This window comes from Choloepus didactylus, chromosome 22 (assembly GCF_015220235.1).
Source record: "Choloepus didactylus isolate mChoDid1 chromosome 22, mChoDid1.pri, whole genome shotgun sequence".
In the NCBI taxonomy this organism is placed as follows: Eukaryota; Metazoa; Chordata; class Mammalia; order Pilosa; family Megalonychidae; genus Choloepus; species Choloepus didactylus.
The window spans coordinates 23,197,253-23,220,034 of record NC_051328.1 but is presented as its reverse complement, the minus strand read 5'-3'; the positions used below and the strand labels follow the sequence as shown (position 1 = coordinate 23,220,034).

The following is a 22,782-nucleotide window of genomic DNA, read 5'->3' as shown; positions in this document are numbered from 1 at the left end:
AAGTGAAAAGACAACCTACTCAATAGGAGAAAATATTTGGAAACCACATATCCAATAAGGGTTTAAATATCCAGAATATGAAATCCTATAACTCAACAACAAAAAAGACAAACAACCCAATTTAAAAATGGGCAAAAGATTTGAATAGACATTTCTCCAAAGAGACTATACAAATGGCTATAAAGCACATGAAAAGATGCTCAACAGCTATTAGGGAAATGCAAATCAAAACCACAACGAGATATCATTTCACACCCACTAGAATGGCTACTACCAAAAAAAAAAAAAACAAAAAACAAAAACAGAAAATTACAAGTGTTGGAAAGGATGTAGAGAAACAGGGACACTGTTGTGGAAGACAGTTTGGCAGTTTCCCAGGAAGCTAAATGTAGAATTACTTTAAACCCAGCAATCCCACTACTAGGTATATACCCAGAAGAATTGAAAGTAGGGACTCGAAAGATATTTGCACACCAATGTCACAGCAGCATTATTCACAATTGCCAAAAGATGGAAGCAACCCAAGTACCTATGAATGGATAAACAAAATGTGGTATATATACACAATGGAATATTATCTGCCTGTAAAAAGGACTGAAGTTCCAATTCATGCATAAATATGGATGAACCTTGAAGACATCACGTTGAGTGAGATAAAGCAGACATATAAGGACAAATATTGTATGATCTCAATAACATTAAATAATTAGAATAAGCTAACTCACAGAGTCAGAATCTAGAATATACGTTATTGGAAAACAGGGTGTGGATAGAGAATAGGGCATTAAGGATTAAAATGTACAGTGTTTCTCTATGGCATGATGGAAGAGTTTTGGTAATGGATGGTGGTAATGGTAAATACAACATTGTGAACATAATTAACAGCACTGAATTATATATTTGAATGTGGTCAGAAGGGGAAATTTTAGGTTGTATATATGTTACCAGAATACAAATTTTTAAAAAAATTCATGGAAATGCCCAACACAGTGAACCCTAAATTAAATCATGGACCTTAGTTAATAGTACAATTATAAAAATGTGCTTTTATCCATTGTATTCAGTGTACCACACCAATTCAAAGTGTCAATAATAGGGTGATATATGGAAATCCAGTATTTTATTCGTGATTATTTTGCAAACCCACAACTTCTTTAATTAAAAAAAAAAAAAGGCGGGTGGGGGTTAGAATCACATGGCACTTGGCTGGCTCTTCCCCCATACCTCATCAGCTTGGCAGGAAGCCAGCCCGTGTTCCCAGTGTAGATTCCTGGTCCCAGTTCTGAAAGGTGCAGAGTGACTCTCATGCAAATACTAGAAGCATATATTTCTGGCCCAATCTGTCTGGTGGTGGCCTGAGGGACTCATCCTAAAACTTGCTCTGTGTGTAGAAGGCAGCCCATCAAGCTCTCCTACAGCATTCTGTAGCTCTCTGTAGCAGAGCACTCAAGTCATTCAGTCTGGAGCAAGGGATTTTTGGCTGTAGGACATACAGTGCAGTGCTCAGACTGTGAGGAAACTGTTTCTTAGGAAAGAAGGGATATTCCTATCTCTGTAAATGGGGGTATTCCTAGGGCCACATGTGCATGCCAAAGACAAGATGCATGAGCAGAAAGGACTGGGGAGACCTCTATGCTTTTGTCTGGAGCTATTCTCCAAACTCATTTTATGGATAAACCCTGAAGGAGAGCACTAGTACCAGTCAATCTATAAAGACAAGGAATGGGTTTTTTTTGTTGTTGTTAGCTCCTAGCATTCAAGGAAAACTGTCATAACTGAATACAAGCTGAAGAAACAGACACCACAGAGTCTATATTCCAGTCATAACACATTAAAATACCAAAATGTCCAGGTTTCAACAAAATATTATTAAAAATACAAAGATACAGGAAGTGATGGTCCAGGTGAAGGAGACGATTAAAGCATTAGAAACCATCAATGAAGACCAAACCTGGGACATAGCAGACAAAGACTTTTTTAAATGGTCCTGAATATGCTCAAAGAGCTAAAGGAAAATATGAACAAAGAACTAAAGGAAATCAGGAAAATGAAAGATGAACACAAATAGAATATCAATAAAGAGATGGAAATTAAGAAAAATAAAACACAGCTGAAGACCACAGTAACAGAAAGTAAAAATTCCCTGGAGGGGTTCAACAGCAGATTGGAGTCAGCAGGAGAAAGAATCAATGAACTTGAAGATAAGACAATTGAAATCATCCAGTCCACGGAGCAGAAAGAGGAAAGAATGAAGAAAAGTGAACAAAGCCTGAGGAGCCTGTGGGATACCATAAAGCATACAAGTATATGCATTGTGAGTGTCCCAGAAGGAGAGGAAGGCGAGAAGGTGGCAGAGAGATTAAAAAAAAAAAAAAAAAAAAGGCTGAAAACTCCAAATTTAACAAAAGACATGAATATATACATTAAAGATGCTCAACAAACTCCAAACAGGATAAACCCAAATAGATCCATGCAGTGGTATATCATAATCAAACCATCGAATGCCAAAGATAAAGAGAGAATTCTAAGAACTGCAAGACAGAAGCAACATGTCACATACAAAGGAACCTCAAAACAGTGCCAATTTCTCACTGGAAACCATGGAAGCAAGAAGGCAGTTAGAAGAACTATTTAAAGTGTTAAAAGCAAAAAACTGGCAATCAAGAATTCTAGCCAGAGCAATTTAGCAAGACAAAGAAATAAAAGGCATCCAAATTGGAAAGGAAAAAGCAAAACTCTCATTATCTGCAGATGATATGAACTTATACTTGGAAAACCCTGAGAAATCGATGACACAACTACTTGAGCTAATAAACAAATTCAGCAAAGTGGCAGGATATAAGATTAATGCACGTACGTCAGTAATGTTCCTATACAGTAAAAATGATACAACTGAAGAGACACTCAAGAAAAAGATTCCATTCTCGATAGCAATTAAAAAAATTATGTACCTAGGAATACACTTAACCAAGAATGTAAAAGACCTCTACACAGAAAATTACATAACTTTACTAAAAGAAATAAAAGGGGACCTAAAGAGATGGAGAGATACTCCGTGTTCATGGATAAGAAGGCTAAACATCGTTAAGATGTCAGTCCTACCCAAAATGATTTATAGATTCAATGCAATTCCCATCAAAATTCCAACAATCTTGGACTTCCTCACCTGGACTGATGCTGATGTTGTCACAAACATTGAGGACTGGTGGTTTGATGTGCCGAGCCCCCTATCATGGGACTTGTCCTTATGAAGCTCGTTACTGCAAAGGAGAGGCTAAACTTGCATATAATTGTGCCTAAGTGTCTCCCCCTGAGTCCCTCTCTCTCTAACTAAGCCACCTTGGCAGGGGATCTCACTGCTCTCCCCCCTACCTGGGACCTGACTCCCACGGGTGTAAATCTCCCTGGCAATGCAGGATATGACTCCTGGGGATGAATCTGGACCCGGCATCATGGATTGAGAACATCTTCTTGACCAAAAGGGGGATGTGAAAGGAAACGAAATAAAGTTTCAGTGGCTGAGAGATTTCAAATGGAGTCAAGAGGTCACTCAGGTGGACACTTTTATGCACTATATAGATAACACCTCTTAGGTTTTACTGTATTGGAATAGCTAGAAGTAAATACCTGAAACTATCAAACTCCAACCCAGTAGTCTGGACTCCTGAAGATGATTGTATAACAATGTAGATTACAAGGGGTGACAGTGTGATTGTGAAAACCTTGTGGATCATACTCCCTTTATCTAGTGTATGGATGGATGAGTAGAAAAATGAGGACAAAAGCTAAATGAAAAATAGGGTGAGATGGGAGGGATGATTTGGGTGTTCTTTTTTACTTTTATTTTTTATTCTTATTCTGATTCTTTCTGGTGTAAGGAAAATGTTCAAAAATAGATTGGGGTGATGAATGTATAACTATACGATGGTACTGTGAACAGTTGATTGTACACCATGGATGACTGTATGGTATGTGAATATATTTCAATAAAACTGAATTTAATTAAAACAAAATGCCAACAATCTACTTTGCAGACTTGGAAAAGCTAGTCATCAAATTTATTTGGAAGGGAAAGATGCCTCAAATTGCTAAAAACATTCTAAAAAAAGAAAAACGAAGTGGAAGAACTTATACTTCCTGACTTTGAATCTTACTATAAAGCCACAGTAGTCAAAACAGCATGGTAATGGCACAAAGATAGACATACTGATCAATGCAATTGAATGAGAATTCGGAAATAGACCCCCAGATCTATGGTCAAATGATTTTTAATAAGGCCCCCAAATCCACTGAACTGGGACATAAATAGCCTCAACAAATGGGGCTAGGAGAACTGGAAATCTCTATCCAAAAGAATGAAAAAGGACCCCTACCTCACACCCTATAAAAAATTAACTCAACGTGGATCAAAGATCTCAATACATGAGATAGTAACATAAAACTCCTAGAAGAGTTTTATGTAGGAAACATCTTCAAGACCTAGTATTAGGTCACCTCTTAGCCATTACATCTAAAGCACAAGCAATGAAAGAAAAAATAGATAAAAGGGAACTCCTCAGAATTAAAAGCTTCTGTACCTCAAAGGAATTTGTCAAAAAGGTAAAGAGGCAGCCAACTCAATGGGAGAAAATATTTGGAAACCATGTATCTGATGAGAGACTGATATCTTGTACATATACAGAAATCTTACAATTCAATGACAATAGTACAATCAGCCCAATTATAAAATGGGCAAAAGATATGATACGACACTTCTCTGAAGAAGAAATACAAATGGCTAAAAAACACAGGAAAAAATGGCCATCTTCACTAGCTATTAGGGAGATGCAAATCAAGACCACAATGAGGTATCATCTCACACCAATAAGAATGGCTGCCATTAAACAAATAAGAAACTACAAATGCTGGAGAGGAAGGATGTGGAGAAATTGGAACTCTTATTCATTGCTGGTGGGACTGTATAATGGTTCAACTACTCTGGAAGACAGTTTGACAGTTCCTCAGAAAACTAGATATTGAGTTACCCTATGATCCAGCAATTTCACTTCTCGGTATTCACCCAGATCTGAAAACAGTGACATGAACAGATATTTGTACACTGATGTTCTTAGTGGCATTGTTCACAATTGCCAAGAGATGGAAACAACCTAAATGTCCTTTATCAGATGAGTAGATAAACAAAATGTGGTATATACACACGACGAATACTACACAGCAGTAAGAAGGAATGAGGTTGTGAAACACGACAACATGGATGAACCTTGAAGACATAATGCTGAGTGAAATAAGCCAGACACAAAAGGAGAGATATTGTATTGTGCCAGTTTGAATGTATTATGTCCCCCAAAATGCCATTATCTTTGATGTAATCTTGTGTGGGCAGACATATCAGTGTTAATTAGATTGTAATTCTTTGAATGTTTCATGGAGATGCGCCTCACCCAACTGTGGGTGACGACTCTGACTGGATAATTTCCATGGAGGTGTTACCCCACCCATTGAGGGTGGGTCTAAATAAAATCACTAGAGCCATATAAATGAGCTGACAAACGGAAGGAACTCAGTGCAGCTGCGAGTGACATTTTGAAGAGTAACTGAGAGGGACATTTTGAAGAGGAGCTACAGCCAAGAGGGACACTTTGAAGAAGGCACAGAAGCTGAGAGAGTAGCTGCAGAGGAGAGACAGTTTGAAGACAGCCGTTGAAAGCAGACTCGTGCTTCAGAGAAGCTAAGAGAGGACAAACACCCCAAGAGCAACTGAGAGTGACATTGTGGAGAGGAGCTGCAGCCTAGAGAGGAATGTCCTGGGAGAAAGCCATTTTGAAACCAGAACTTGGAGCAGATGCCAGCCACGTGCCTTCCCAGCTAACAGAGGTTTTCCAGATGCCATTGGCCATACTCCAGTAAAGGTACCCTATCGCTGATGCCTTACCTTGGACACTGTATGGCTTAAGACTGTAACTGTGTAACCAAATAAACCCCCTTTATAAAACCCAATCCATTTCTGGTGTTTTGCATTCCGGCAGCATTAGTAAACTAGAACATGTATGTTACCACTAATGTGAACTCTGAAAAATGTAAAATAAGAGTCTTATTTTACATTTTAGTCTTATAATCTAGTAAGAATAGACAAGATGTTGAGATTGATCCCTGACGATACGGAATACTCAGGTGTGACTATGCTTCATTAAGTTTCTTTTGGTATGGTAGAAGCATATTGGAAGGAAAGAAGTTATTTCAGGAAATTTGTTTTTCCCATTGCTTTGCCTTGTTTTGTTTGGAAATGTTTTTTTATTTGATAAATAAAGTTAATTTTAAAAAAAAAGAATTCTATATCTGACAAAGTATCTTTCAAATATGAGGAAGAAATAAGACATCCCTAGATACACAAAATCTGAGGGACTCTGTCACCACTAGACTGGCCTATGAGAAATGCTAAAGGGAGTTTTGCAGGTTGAAAGGAAAGGAGACTAGACAACTGACAGAAGCCACATGAAATAAAGATCTCTGGTAAAAATAAAGACATGAGTAAATATGCCACTAATATTGCATTTATTTGTAACTCCACTTTTTACTTCCTACAGGACTGAAAAGGCAAATGCATAAAATGTAATGATAGGGGAAGGCGGGGCAAGATGGCAGACTGGTGAGCTGTATGTTTTAGTTACTCCTCCAGGAAAGTAGGTAGAAAGCCAGGAACTGCGTGAACTGGACACCACAGAGCAATCTGACTTTGGGCATACTTCATACAACACTCATGAAAACGTGGAACTGCTGAGATCAGCGAAATCTGTAAGTTTTTGCGGCCAGGGGACCCGCGCCCCTCCCTGCCAGGCTCAGTCCCGGGGGAGGAGGGGCTGTCAGCTCCGGGAAGGAGAAGGGAGAACTGCAGTGGCTGCTCTTATCGGAAACTCATTCTACTGATACAGACTCCAACCATAGATAGACTGAGACCAGACACCAGAGAATCTGAGAGCAGCCAGCCCAGCAGAGAGGAGACAGGCATAGAAAAAAAACAACACGAAAAACTCCAAAATAAAAGGGGAGGATTTTTGGAGTTCTGGTGAACATAGAAAGGGGAAGGGCCCTGAGGCGCATATGCAAATCCTGAAGAAAAGCTGATCTCTCTGCCCTGTGGACCTTTCCTTAATGGCCCTGGTTGCTTTGTCTCTTAGCATTTCAATAACCCATTAGATCTCCGAGGAGGGCCCGTTTTTTTTTTTGTTTGTTTGTTTTTGTTTTTTTTTTTTTTAATCCTTTTTTCTTTTTCTAAAACAATTACTCTAAGAAGCCCAATACAGAAAGCTTCAAAGACTTACTATTTGGGCAGGTCAAGTCAAGAGAAGAACTAGGAGAGCTCTGAGACAAAACGCAATAATCCAGTGGCTGAGAAAATTCACTAAACACCACAACTTCCCAAGAAAAGGGGGGTGTCCGCCCACAGCCATCATCCTGTGGACAGGAAACACTCCTGCCCATTGCCAGCCCCATAGCCCAGAACTGCCCCAGACAACCCAGTGTGACGGAAGTGCTTCAAATAACAGGCACACACCACAAAACTGGGTGTGGACATTAGCCTTCCCTGCAACCTCAGCTGATAGTCCCAGAGTTGGGAAGGTAGAGCAGTGTGAATTAACAAAGCCCCATTCAGCCATCATTTCAGCAGACTGGGAGCCTCCCTACACAGCCCACCAGCCCAGAACTGCCCTGGGGGGACGGCACTCACCTGTGACATAGCACAGTCATCCCTCAACAGAGGACCCGGGGTGCACGGCCTGGAAGAGGGGCCCACTTGCAAGTCTCAGGAGCCATACGCCAATACCAAGGACTTGTGGGTCAGTGGCAGAGACAAACTGTGGCAGGACTGAACTGAAGGATTAGACTATTGCAGCAGCTTTAAAACTCTAGGATCACCAGGGAGATTTGATTGTTAGAGCCAACCCCCCTCCCTGACTGCCCAGAAACACGCCCCATATACAGGGCAGGCAACACCAACTACACACGCAAGCTTGGTACACCAATTGGACCCCACAAGACTCACTCCCCCACTCACCAAAAAGGCTAAGCAGGGGATAACTGGCTTGTGGAGAACAAGTGGCTCGTGGACGCCACCTGCTGGTTAGTTAGAGAAAGTGTACTCCACGAAGCTGTAGATCTGATAAATTAGAGATAAGGACTTCAATTGGTCTACAAATCCTAAAAGAACCCTATCAAGTTCAGCACATGCCACGAGGCCAAAAACAACAGAAAATTATAAAGCATATGAAAAAACCAGACGATATGGATAACCCAAGCCCAAGCACCCAAACCAAAATACCAGAAGAGACACAGCACCTAGAGCAGCTACTCAAAGAACTAAAGATGAACAATGAGACCATAGTACGGGAGATAAAGGAAATCAAGGAGACCCTAGAAGAGCATAAAGAAGACACTGCAAGACTAAATAAAAAAATGGATGATCTTATGGAAATTAAAGAAACTGTTGACCAAATTAAAAAGATTTTGGACACTCATAGTACAAGACTAGAGGAAGTTGAACAACGAATCAGTGACCTCGAAGATGACAGAATGGAAAATGAAAACATAAAAGAAAGAATGGGGAAAAAAATTGAAAAAATCGAAATGGACCTCAGGGATATGATAGATAATATGAAACGTCCAAATATAAGACTCATTGGTGTCCCAGAAGGGGAAGAAAAGGGTAAAGGTCTAGGAAGAGTATTCAAAGAAATTGTTGGGGAAAACTTCCCAAATCTTCTAAACAACATAAATACACAAATCATAAATGCTCAGTGAACTCCAAATAGAATAAATCCAAATAAACCCACTCCGAGACATATACTGATCACACTATCAAACACAGAAGAGAAGGAGCAAGTTCTGAAAGCAGCAAGAGAAAAGCAATTCACCACATACAAAGGAAACAGCATAAGACTAAGTAGTGACTACTCAGCAGCCACCATGGAGGCAAGAAGGCAGTGGCACGATATATTTAAAATTCTGAGTGAGAAAAGTTTCCAGCCAAGAATACTTTATCCAGCAAAGCTCTCCTTCAAATTTGAGGGAGAGCTTAAATTTTTCACAGACAAACAAATGCTGAGAGAATTTGCTAACAAGAGACCTGCCCTACTGGAGATACTCAAGGGAGCCCTACAGACAGAGAAACAAAGAAAGGACAGAGAGACTTGGAGAAAGGTTCAGTACTAAAGAGATTCGGTATGGGTACAATAAAGGATATTAATAGACAGAGGGGAAAAATATGACAAACATAAACCAAAGGATAAGATGGCTGATTCAAGAAAAGCCTTCACGGTTATAACGTTGAATGTAAATGGATTAAACTCCCCAATTAAAAGATATAGATTCACAGAATGGATCAAAAAAAATGAACCATCAATATGTTGCATACAAGAGACTCATCTTAGACACAGGGACACAAAGAAACTGAAAGTGAAAGGATGGAAAAAAATATTTCATGCAAGCTCCAGCCAAAAGAAAGCAGGTGTAGCAATATTAATCTCAGATAAAATAGACTTCAAATGCAGGGATGTTTTGAGAGACAAAGAAGGCCACTACGTACTAATAAAAGGGGCAATTCAGCAAGAAGAAATAACAATCGTAAATGTCTATGCACCCAATCAAGGTGCCACAAAATACATGAGAGAAACACTGGCAAAACTAAAGGAAGCAATTGATGTTTCCACAATAATTGTGGGAGACTTCAACACATCACTCTCTCCTATAGATAGATCAACCAGACAGAAGACCAATAAGGAAATTGAAAACCTAAACAATCTGATAAATGGATTAGATTTAACAGACATATACAGGACATTACATCCCAAATCACCAGGATACACATACTTTTCTAGTGCTCATGGAACTTTCTCCAGAATAGATCATATGCTGGGACATAAAACAAGCCTCAATAAATTTAAAAAGATTGAAATTATTCAAAGCACATTCTCTGACCACAATGGAATACAATTAGAAGTCAATAACCATCAGAGACTTAGAAAATTCACAAATACCTGGAGGTTAAACAACACACTCCTAAACAATCAGTGGGTTAAAGAAGAAATAGCAAGAGAAATTGCTAAATATATAGAGACGAATGAAAATGAGAACACAACATACCAAAACCTATGGGATGCAGCAAAAGCAGTGCTAAGGGGGAAATTTATAGCACTAAACGCATATATTAAAAAGGAAGAAAGAGCCAAAATCAAAGAACTAATGGATCAACTGAAGAAGCTAGAAAATGAACAGCAAACCAATCCTAAACCAAGTAGAAGAAAAGAAATAACAAGGATTAAAGCAGAAATAAATGACATAGAGAACAAAAAAACAATAGAGAGGATAAATATCACCAAAAGTTGGTTCTTTGAGAAGATCAACAAGATTGACAAGCCCCTAGCTAGACTGACAAAATCAAAAAGAGAGAAGACCCATATAAACAAAATAATGAATGAAAAACGTGACATAACTGCAGATCCTGAAGAAATTAAACAAATTATAAGAGGATACTATGAACAACTGTATGGCAACAAACTGGATAATGTAGAGGAAATGGACAATTTCCTGGAAACATATGAACAACCTAGACTGACCAGAGAAGAAATAGAAGACCTCAACCAACCTATCACAAGCAAAGAGATCCAATCAGTCATCAAAAATCTTCCCACAAATAAATGCCCAGGGCCAGATGGCTTCACAGGGGAATTCTACCAAACTTTCCAGAAAGAACTGACACCAATCTTACTCAAACTCTTTCAAAACATTGAAGAAAATGGAACACTACCTAACTCATTTTATGAAGCTAACATCAATCTAATACCAAAACCAGGCAAAGATGTTACAAAAAAGGAAAACTACCAGCCAATCTCCCTAATGAATATAGATGCAAAAATCCTCAACAAAATACTTGCAAATCGAATCCAAAGACACATTAAAAAAATCATACACCATGACCAAGTGGGGTTTATTCCAGGCATGCAAGGATGGTTCAACATAAGAAAAACAATCAATGTATTACAACACATTAAAAACTCGAAAGGGAAAAATCAATTGATCATCTCAATAGATGCTGAAAAAGCATTTGACAAAATCCAACATTCGTTTTTGATAAAAACACTTCAAAAGGGAGGAATTGAGGGAAACTTCCTCAACATGATAAAGAGCATATATGAAAAACCCACAGCCAGCATAGTACTCAATGGTGAGAGACTGAAAGCCTTCCCTCTAAGATCAGGAACAAGACAAGGATGCCCGCTGTCACCACTGTTATTCAACATTGTGCTGGAAGTGCTAGCCAGGGCAATCCGGCAAGACAAAGAAATAAAAGGCATCCAAATTGGAAAAGAAGAAGTAAAACTGTCATTGTTTGCAGATGATATGATCTTATATCTAGAAAACCCTGAGAAATCAACGATACAGCTACTAGAGCTAATAAACAAATTTAGCAAAGTAGCGGGATACAAGGTTAATGCACATAAGTCCGTAATGTTTCTATATGCTAGAAATGAACAAACTGAAGAGACACTCAGGAAAAAGATACCATTTTCAATAGCAACTAAAAAAATCAAGTACCTAGGAATAAACTTAACCAAAGATGTAAAAGACCTATACAAAGAAAACTACATAACTCTACTAAAAGAAATAGAAGGGGACCTTAAAAGATGGAAAAATATTCCATGTTCATGGATAGGAAGGCTAAATGTCATGAAGATGTCAATTCTACCCAAACTCATCTACAGATTCAATGCAATCCCAATCAAAATTCCAACAACCTACTTTGCAGACTTGGAAAAGCTAGTTATCAAATTTATTTGGAAAGGGAAGATGCCTCGAATTGCTAAAGACACTCTAAAAAAGAAAAACGAAGTGGGAGGACTTACACTCCCTGACTTTGAAGCTTATTATAAAGCCACAGTTGCCAAAACAGCATGGTACTGGCACAAAGATAGACATATAGATCAATGGAATTGAATTGAGAATTCGGAGATAGACCCTCAGATCTATGGCTGACTGATCTTTGATAAGGCCCCCAAAGTCACTGAACTGAGTCATAATGGTCTTTTCAACAAATGGGGCTGGGAGAGTTGGATATCCATATCCAAAAGAATGAAAGAGGACCCCTACCTCACCCCCTACACAAAAATTAACTCAAAATGGACCAAAGATCTCAATATAAAAGAAAGTACCATAAAACTCCTAGAAGATAATGTAGGAAAACGTCTTCAAGACCTTGTATTAGGCGGCCACTTCCTAGACTTTACACCCAAAGCACAAGCAACAAAAGAGAAAATAGATAAATGGGAACTCCTCAAGCTTAGAAGTTTCTGCACCTCAAAGGAATTTCTCAAAAAGGTAAAGAGGCAGCCAACTCAATGGGAAAAAATTTTTGGAAACCATGTATCTGACAAAAGACTGATATCTTGCATATATAAAGAAATCCTACAACTCAATGACAATAGTACAGACAGCCCAATTATAAAATGGGCAAAAGATATGAAAAGACAGTTCTCTGAAGAGGAAATACAAATGGCCAAGAAACACATGAAAAAATGTTCAGCTTCACTAGCTATTAGAGAGATGCAAATTAAGACCACAATGAGATACCATCTAACACCGGTTAGAATGGCTGCCATTAAACAAACAGGAAACTACAAATGCTGGAGGGGATGTGGAGAAATTGGGACTCTTATTCACTGTTGGTGGGACTGTATAATGGTTCAGCCACTCTGGAAGTCAGTCTGGCAGTTCCTTAGAAAACTAGAGATAGAGTTACCATTCGATCCAGCGATTGCACTTCTCGGTATATACCCGGAAGATCGGAAAGCAGTGACATGAACAGATATCTGCACGCCAATGTTCATAGCAGCATTATTCACAATTGCCAAAAGATGGAAACAACCCAAATGTCCTTCAACAGATGAGTGGATAAATAAAATGTGGTATATACACACGATGGAATACTACGCAGCAGTAAGAAGGAACGATCTCGTGAAACATGTGACAACATGGATGAACCTTGAAGACATAATGCTAAGCGAAATAAGCCAGGCACAAAAAGAGAAATATTATATGCTACCACTAATGTGAACTTTGAAAAATGTAAAACAAATGGCTTATAATGTAGAATGTAGGGGAACTAGCAATAGAGAGCAATTAAGGAAGGGGGAACAATAATCCAAGAAGAACAGATAAGCTATTTAACGTTCTGGGGATGCCCAGGAATGACTATGGTCTGTGAATTTCTGATGGATATAGTAGGAGCAAGTTCACAGAAATGTTGCTATATTAGGTAACTTTCTTGGGGTAAAGTAGGAACATGTTGGAAGTTAAGCAGTTATCTTAGGTTAGTTGTCTTTTTCTTACTCCCTTGTTATGGTCTCTTTGAAATGTTCTTTTATTGTATGTTTGTTTTCTTTTTAACTTTTTTTTCATACAGTTGATTTAAAAAAGAAGGGAAAGTTAAAAAAAAAAAAAAAAAAAAAACAAGGAAAAAAAAAAAGGTGTGGTGCCCCCTTGAGGAGCCTGTGGAGAATGCGGGGGTGTTCGCCTGCCCCACCTCCATGGTTGCTGGCATGGCCGCGGACATGGGGGACTGGTGGTTTGATGGGTTCAGCCCTCTACCACAGGTTTTACCATTGGGAAGACGGTTGCTGCAAAGGAGAGGCTAGGCCTCCCTATGGTTGTGCCTAAGAGCCTCCTCCCGAATGCCTCTTTGTTGCTCAGATGTGGCCCTGTCTCTCTAGCTAAGCCAACTTGAAAGGTGAAATCACTGCCCTCCCCACTACGTGGGAGCAGACACCCAGGGGAGTGAATCTCCCTGGCAACGTGGAATATGACTCCCGGGGAGGAATGTAGACCCGGCATCGTGGGACGGAGAACATCTTCTTGACCAAAAGGGGGATGTGAAAGGAAATGAAATAAGCTTCAGTGGCAGAGAGAATCCAAAAGGAGCCAAGAGGTCACTCTGGTGGGCACTCTTACGCACACTTTAGACAACCCTTTTTAGGTTCTAAAGAATTGGGGTAGCTGGTGGTGGATACCTGAAACTATCAAACTACAACCCAGAACCCATGAATCTCGAAGACAGTTGTATAAAAATGTAGCTTATGAGGGGTGACAAGGGGATTGGGAAAGCCATAAGGACCACATTCCACTTTGTCTAGTTTATGGATGGATGAGTAGAAAAATAGGGGAAGGAAAGAAACAGACAAAGGTACCCAGTGTTCTTTTTTACTTCAATTGCTCTTTTTCACTCTAATTATTATTCTTGTTATTCTTGTGTGTGTGCTAATGAAGGTATCAGGGATTGATTTGGGTGATGAATGTACAGCTATGTAATGGTACTGTGAACAATCGAAAGTACGATTTGTTTTGTATGACTGCGTGGTATATGAATATATCTCAATAAAATGAAGATTAAAAAAAAAAAAAAAAAAAAAAAAAAGACATAATGCTGAGCAAAATAAGCCAGGCACAAAAAGAGAGATATTGTATGTTACCACTAATGTGAATTCTGTGAAAAATGTACAATGTTTTATACTGTAGAATGTAGGGGACCTAGAGATACCAATTAGTGGAGGGGGAATGATAATCCAATAAGAACAGATAAACTATGGAGGGTAATCTCAATGTTATGGGAATGCTCAGGAATGATTATGGTTTGTAAACTTTCTTGGATATAGTAAGATCATGTTGGAAGCAATAGAGTTATTTTAGGTTTTTTTTTTCTCTTATTCCTTTGTTTTCTTAGGGGTTGTTAATTTTCTTGGGGTATGGAAGGAACATGTTGGAAGCAATGTAGTTATTTTAGATTATTTGTTTTTCTTACTCCTCTGTTTGGACATGGTTTATTAATTTTCTTGGGGTATGGTAGGAACATATTGGAAGCAAAGTAGTTATTTTAGGTTATTTGTTTTCCTTAATCCATTGCTTTGTTTGAAATGTTGTGGGGTTTTTTTGGTTGTTGTTTGCCTGTTTGTTTTTAATTTTTTGATAAACAAAGTTAAAAAATTGAAAAAAAATCAGTAGAAAAATGGGAGTAAAAACTAAATGACAAATAGGGTGGGATGGGGGGATGGTTTGGGTATTCTCTTTTCACTTTTATTTTTTATTCTTATTCTGATTCTTTCTGATGTAAGGAAAATGTTCAGAAATAGATTGTGGTGATGAACGCATAACTATATGATCATACTGTGAACAGTTGATTGTATACCATGGATGACTGTATGGTTTGTGAATATATTTCAATAAAACTGAATTAAAAAAAAAATGTAATGATAAATCAACAGCTATGGAGTCATAATGTATAAATATATAATTTGTGACAGGAACTACATAAAGCTGGGGGGCTGAAGGGGTATTGGAACATGTTATACATGCTATTGAAGTTGTTATCAAAGCAAACAAGATTATTATAAATTTAGGATGTTAAATTTAAGCTCCATGATAACCACAATGAAAGTATCAGAGAATATGAAAACCCATAGAGACAGAAGGTAGAGTACAAGTTACTAGGGGTATTGGGGAGGGGCACTGGGGAGTTAATCAAAATGAGTACAGGGTTTCTGTTTGAGGTGAAGGGAAAGTTATAGAAATGAATCATGAGGAGGGTACTGTGACATTGTGAATGTGATTAATCCAGCAGAATGGTGTGCCTGGGAAGGGTTGGGGTGGGAAGATTTATGTTATATATATGTTTCCCCAATTGAAAAAGGAAAGAAAGAGAAACTAAAGAGAGAATGGCAATTTAATGCAATACACAATACTGGACGGGATCTCAGAATGTAGAAAAGGCTCAAGAAGATACTATTGGAATATAAGAAAAAATTGGAAAATAGAATGTAAGCTTTATATCAATGTTAAATTTCTTGAACTTGTTAACTGCACTTAAGGTGTTTACATAAAAGTGAATATCCTTGTTCTTTGGACATCTACAGGGAAGTATGTGTTCAGAGAGTATGATGTGGGCAACCTGCTCGCAAAAAATAGACAGACGGATAGATGATAGATGGGTAGACAGGCAATAGATAGAATAATACAGAAAAGATGGTAAAATGTCAAAATTGGTGGATCTAGATATCTAGGGTGGGGTGGGGCTATGTTGGAGTTCTCTGTATGGGATTTGTACTATTTTTGCAACTGTCCAGTAAGTTTGAAATTATTTCTAAATAAAAAAATTTTTTAAAGCTACTATGACTACAATAATGGCTTTGAATTAACTTGCATTTACATAGTCACAACAGTATCTACATACATTCCAAAATAAAGGAGTCCATACCTTTTTGAGACACATTGTTTACCCTGTCCACACATAATGCTTGGGGGTAGACATGGATTTGCAGACCCTCTGCAAATCAGTGGGATAAAAATCACTGACTCAAGGGGTTTATTTAAGTCATTACCTCTAGATAGATAGTCTGGTATTGTGTGTGGGGGGAGGTGGGGGGTGTCATCAAAAATCTACCAGATCACCCTCCCTGAGTTGGCTATCTTTCTGCCTTCACTTCTTATCCAATTGAAAGGAAAAATTAGCATGTGAAGATCACACATAATATCAGCCTCTTAGTCTCTCTCTTTATAACACACAATCTTTCTAAAATGACTGTTGAAAGTAATCGCCATTAAATCATTCAACCCATCCTATAAGGTCCTGTCATGAAAAAAAGTTGTAAAACCTAGTTATAAGGACACAATCAGCTTTCTAAAAGGCTTTTCATCCTATTTTCCAAGCCTCTGCAGCAGATTAGAATGATTCACCATGCCACTAAAATTTCCCCATGAAAATTTAACCATGAAACTGTAAGATGCAATTTTCAGGAAAAAACAAAAAAACAGATCAAAGTTCAATTACAAAGAAAATTTTACAAACTAGATTTAAGACCTCTTTTATAACTGAAGACTGGGAAAAAAAAGAAACATTATTGAGACATACACCAAAATCTTGATTGTGATGGAAACACAGAGGACTCTTCCTTCTCTATACTTCTCTGTGTTTTATAAATTTTCCATAATCAGTATGCATTCATTTAAAAAATGCTTAAACTTAAAAAAGAAATATATTTATTGTACTTCTTTCTATCAAATAACGAAAATTATGTGACCGTTTTTAATCCAGTCTTGTTGGGTGGAATTTTTTGATTATTTCCATGGAGATGTGACCCACCCAACTGTGGGTGAGACCTTTGATTAAATTATTTCCATGGCAGCATGGACCCCATCCATTGAAGGCGGATCTTCATTAATTCACTGGGGTACTTAAGAAAGCTCAAGAGCCAACACAGTTGCTGACGCCTGGAGACACTTGGAGATGCAGACAGAAAGACATTTGGAGATGCTAGGCTAAGAGATGAAGCCCAGAATTTGCCCTGGAGAAGCAAAGAGAGGACACCCAGACATTTAGAGAGAAATGCTCTGGGAGAACAAGCAAAGATGCACGAGACCTGAAAGAGAGAAGATAAGAGAGATAGAAGCCCAAGCAAGGATGCACAGAGGCTGAGAAAGAGAAGCTAAGAGAAACAGAAGCCCAGAGACATTTTGGAGAAAGCCATTTTGAAATGCAACCTGGGAGCAAAGGACCACCAGATACCGGCCATGTGCCTTCCCAGCTGACAGAGGTGTTCAGGACGCCATTGGCCTTCCTTCAGTGAAGGTATCCTATTGTTGATGCCTTAGTTTGGACACTTTTATGGCCTTAGAACTGTAAATTTGTAACCTAATAAATCCCCTTTGTAAAAGCCAATCCATTTCTGGTATTTTGCATAATGGCAGCATTAGCAAACCGAACACTCTTTACGTTTGTCTTTTTACCTAAGATATCCAAAACCACTCAAGATCAAATTCAGCTCCCAATCATAGTGGTGGCTAGTGGCCCTCACTATTATATTTGTTACCTAGTCTTTTCCATGATTTTGGTTTTCTATTTCTTTTTAACAACCTTATTGCAAGTATCTTTAATTATAAACAACTACAAATTACTCTTTAGAAAAATATGTAAATAAATATGTAACTTATTTATATAAATATGTATTTATTTATATAATGTAATGTATTTTATATGTATAAATAGTTATATAGTATTACATACTATAATGTAATATTAAAGAGATTCGTAAATTATATGTGAGCCATTCTCTTTACAAGTATCTTATTCATATTGCACACAAATAACTAAACTCTATGAATCAGAAATATCCAAGAAAGCTAACAGAAAACAAAGCAATAATAGTCACCTGTCAGGAAACAAGTGAACATCACACTTCCATAAGCTATCTCATCACAAACGAGTCAGGTACTGAGAAGAAAATGAAGTTTCCACAGCGGGGCCTAATTTCACTCATCTGTCTTGGCCATTTACTCTCTGCAACAAAGAGTAAGAAGCAATTTATCAAAAAATAAACCTAGTAAGCAGCAGGATATTTCCCTTTGTAAAATCTAAACAGGGACAGCAGGGGCAGCACTCAGTTCCTGAGAAGTCCATCACACTCACAGGGGTTGTAACTGTAGCAACTAGGCCAAACACATGTCGGAGAACAAGCCTGGTCGTCTCAAATCATGCCTGTCTAGACAGCTGTTGCTCCCTGAGGCCCAGATCCCAGATCCCGTGAGCACTGTTTGTGTAACTTTTATAGAAATATATTCACATTCTAGAAACAACAGCAGGAAGCACAGAGGTATGAAATTTCCTGTACCAAGATGTTCCAAGTAGACAGGTCACGTGACTGGTATATGCTTTTGGTCTGCAATAAAAATATGTCCATAGCCAGACAGGGAAGGAGGAAGCGGCAAGGAAGATAGGAGAATATCAGGCTTGTGGTTGTCCACACATTTGTCAGGAAAGGAAATCAAATATAACAACTTGAATGCCAATTTGAGTTCAAAGTTGAGAAGCAAAAGGCATCAGTGCACAATGGGACTCTAGTCATTTAGGAAGCCTGGGCCGTTTCCTGGGGGTCCTAACAGCAGGCAGAGAGAGTCAGAAATGACTAAAGGAAGCACTCACAGACTTTCCAGTCTGCTCCTCCTAGATCTTCAAATCTGAGAGCAGCTCTCAGAGATAAGGCACCAGATGGCTGAGCATTCTGTTATCAGGGTGCTAGATTCACTGCTGTGTTTTTTCTTCCATGACTGGCAGAAACAATGTTCTTTTTTAACTTGTGTCATCAAGCATCTAACCCACTGCACACCAGAGGTACTCCAAAGCATCTGCTGAATTAATTGTTGCTTCCAATTTATACTGACCATTACACAACATGGTGACCATACTGCTTGCTTAGTGCTGAGTTAGTGAAGAAGTTTCAGAATGTTACACAAATATCTCCTTAAATTTATGGCAAGAGATGATCAAACAAGATGACAGGAGGACCCTTAAAAGACTCATAATAACAGGAGCACACCATTCCCTAGCTCCACAATCCCAACACTCCAAGCCTCAACACTAGACAAAATCTTGCAGCATCCCCAAGCTTTGTTTCCACCCAAGGAGAGGGCAGAAGCGAATCTACACCAGCCTCAAAGTGGGAGGGGTAGGGACCCAGCACCAGTGCCCAGAGCCACCTCCCACGTTTTTGGGGTAAACTGGGCCTGAGCACTCGCACCTGGGCCCTGGGAGTCTGCTTGGGTCCAGGGAAAAAGGGTGGCATCCACTCCCACCCTGGCTCCAGAACTTAGAGAAGCCACTGTCACCCCACCTCACACTCACACAGTTCTCTGACACACTCATGGTCTTGCATTCAGAATTCCTGAAACAGTCTTACATGCTTTTACATGCTCACAGTCCTCTCACACACTCAGTCTTGCATCCTCCGTCTTATCCAGAGTCTCTCACAGAGATCACAGTGTTTCTCAAATGCTCACAATCTCTCACACATCATGGATTCTTACAGTCTCACACTTGAAGTATCTCACATGGTCTCTCACACACTCACATAGTCTCACACTCAAGACCACTCTCACAGTCTCTCTCACACTCAGTCTTACACTTAGTCCCTCTCACACTCAGAGCTTCCCTCACACTCACATCTCTCTCAACACTCTCATCCTCAGATTACCTCACACTCAGTCACCCTCTCAGTGTCTCTCATACTCTCAGAGTCGCTCATGTTTAGAATCTCTTGAACATTCAATCTTACCCTCTCCATCTCTCACACTCACAAAGTCTCACAACCCAGAATTCTCCCTCACACACAGTCCTTACTCTGAATCACCCTCACACTCAGGATCTCTTGCACACTCAGTCTTACACTCAGTCTCTCACACTCACACTTGTCTCTCTCACAGTCTCCTTCACACCTAGAGTCTCACACACTCAGTCTCTCACACTCATTGCATCACCCTCACACTCAGGGTCTCACACACATGCGGTCTCCCTCATGTCCAGGGTCTCTCTCCCATTCTCTTTCTGTCTCACACACACACACATACACATTCTCTCCCTCACACCTGGGGCTTCACACACTCACAGCTTAAACTCGGGGTTTGCACATTCCCAGAGTCACCCTCAGGCCCAGGGTTTCTCACACACACACACACACACGGAGTCTCCCTCACACTCGGGTCTCCCACGCTCACAGCGTCCCCCTCCCGCTCCCTCTCCGGGGCAGCGACTCTCCCCCTCACGCGCCCCCGGCTCGGCCTCCCTGCGGCCGGTTCCCAATTCCGGGCCCCGCATCCCGCACGCGGCAGCGGCGCGGAGAGCTCGGCGCGACCCAGCGGTCCCGGCCCCGGCCGCGCTCCCCGACGCGGCCCGCCCGCGGCCCGGCCCGTTACCTCCACGAGGCCGGCGCCGCCAGGATGCTCGGTCGCGCCGCCGCCACGGCCGCCACCGCCACTCAGGCTCCGCCCCCGCACGTCACCCGCCGCCGGATCGCGACAGCGCGCGTCACGTCGGGACAGGGCGCCGCCGGCTTCGCGCCGGCCCGCGGGTGGCGGCGCTTCCGGGCCCCAGCGGCCGCCGCGGCCTCCGCCATCCGGGTGCCCACGTTTGCAGCCCAGACTCGGCGTGCGGTTGCTGGTCAAACCGCATCCGGGCCACGCCGGGACTCACGCGGGCCGTCGCCTGGACCCCAGGGAGACACACGCCGCCCTACACGTGTCCTTCCACACTCACTGCTCCGGCCACCACACATCCTAGTGGGACCCCACAGGCACGGAGTCACTCAGCCAACCTCGGGCCTCCCTGGAGCTGCGGCCTGAGGACGTTTTTCAGTCCTCACCTTGCCTGACCCTGCTGACACTCCTCTTGGGGGAACTGCCCCTCCTGTCCTCCTGTCTTCCTCTGGCTGCTCCTCCTCAGTCTCTCTGGTGGCTCTGGGGCTCTGTCTAGGGCCTCCTGAGCCACCTGAGCCTCATGGGTGGTGGAGCTCTCCCTCAAAGCTCCCGTCCACACACCTCAGGTGCTGACCCTCTTTCCTGGGCCGTGGTGTCACCCCCCCCCCCATGCCCACAATTGTACAACCCTGTGATTCCAGACAGACCACCCCCAAACCCCTGCTCTCCCAGCCAGAGATGGGTGAAGCCTGGACCCTTGCTCCTCCCTCCTCTTCTTCCCAGCCAAATTTCTGGATATCCCAGAGCCCTCAGTAGCCTTCCAGCCCCTATCTTGCTCCCTCCAACCCATCCCCCCAGGGTAGGATATTCTCCCGAATTACAGATTGAAATCTTTCTGTTTCCCTGCCTAAATCCTTCTAGCAATCTGTCCATAGCCCTGAGATGACAGTCAGAATCCTTGAGAAGCTCTTAGCTGGTGCTGCCTTGGTTATGCCCTTTGCTTGGAACACATTTCTTGGGTGTTCCAGTGTGAAAAGTGTGTTTATGCATTTAGAATCCTTAGAATTCTGACTATTTATCCCCTTGGTTGGTTCCTCCTGCCTTGCTGGCAGACGGAGGGCATGGACACTTTTGGGTCACTCAGTGACAGCCAGTCCACTTGTCCTTGCAACAGCCACATACAGAACCTGCCAGTTCCTCTGGCTTCACTCTGTCTCAGCCTGTTACAGCAACCACAGCAGGAATCCCACTGTGCACCAAGCACTAGTCAGGCACCTACCAGCACCATCAGTGTTCCTTAGGACCACCCAGCAGGGGACATTTAATCATCCCCTATCCTCTGAATGAGGAAATCAAGGCTTAGGGAGGTTAAGGAGACACTTTGGGCTACTTGTCTGGGGCTAGCAAAGTTGGGTGGGATTTGAACCCGGGTCTCCTGGTCCCGAAGCCTGCTGATTCCAGGCCCTCCCTCTGTAGCCATTAAACCTAGGGTAGCACTGAGGTTGAAACTGGTCAGGGGTGAGTGGGTAGCTGCAGGGCCACCACAAGGGGTGGGATGGGTGGGAGAGTGGAGTGTGGGCAGAGCCAAGAGTCAGGCTGGGCAGGGCCAGGAGATGAGAGTCTGTGCTCTTTTGTGCTTTCATCTTTTTATGGAGGCCAACGCTGAACTGGCTTGTGCCCCCTTCTCTGAGCCACCCCTTCCCTGAGGCTTGGCTAAAATCTGGCCATGTGAGGGTTTAGAGCGCCCTCTGGTGGTCCAGGGTATATAAAAGCCTGGAGCCCCAACTAGTGAGAAGCCATGTGGGAGGCAGGGATTGGGCTCCTACCACCCCAATATCCCTACCCACAGATCCCTGTCTCGGACTCTGTCTCTGCTTCTCTGTCCTTGTCCTCTCTGTGTCCATTTCTGTTTGGTCCCTAGTCTCTCTGTCCCTGCCACTCTCCATCTCTCTCCGTCTAGTCTCTGTCCATACCAGTCTCATCTGTCTCTCTTCATCCCTC

General features: G+C 41.3%; 1 protein-coding gene across 6 annotated transcripts in view; it reads right to left on the bottom strand.

The window, feature by feature from the left end:
- Positions 1-20,857, bottom strand: part of SLC7A6 (solute carrier family 7 member 6) — a 62,424-nt gene extending 41,567 nt beyond the window's left edge. For 4 of the 6 annotated variants that reach the window (XR_005213873.1, XR_005213874.1, XM_037816351.1 and 1 more), the window contains exons 1-2: positions 20,782-20,855; positions 18,246-18,373 (exon numbers count right to left, since the gene is read on the bottom strand). The gene's annotated coding sequence lies outside the window, so the exon portion shown is untranslated. Of the gene's footprint in view, positions 1-18,245; positions 18,374-20,781 lie in introns of all 6 variants that reach the window. The other 2 variants (XM_037816353.1, XM_037816354.1) reach the window with 2 other exon arrangements.
- Between the last annotated feature and the right edge of the window lie 1,925 nt (positions 20,858-22,782).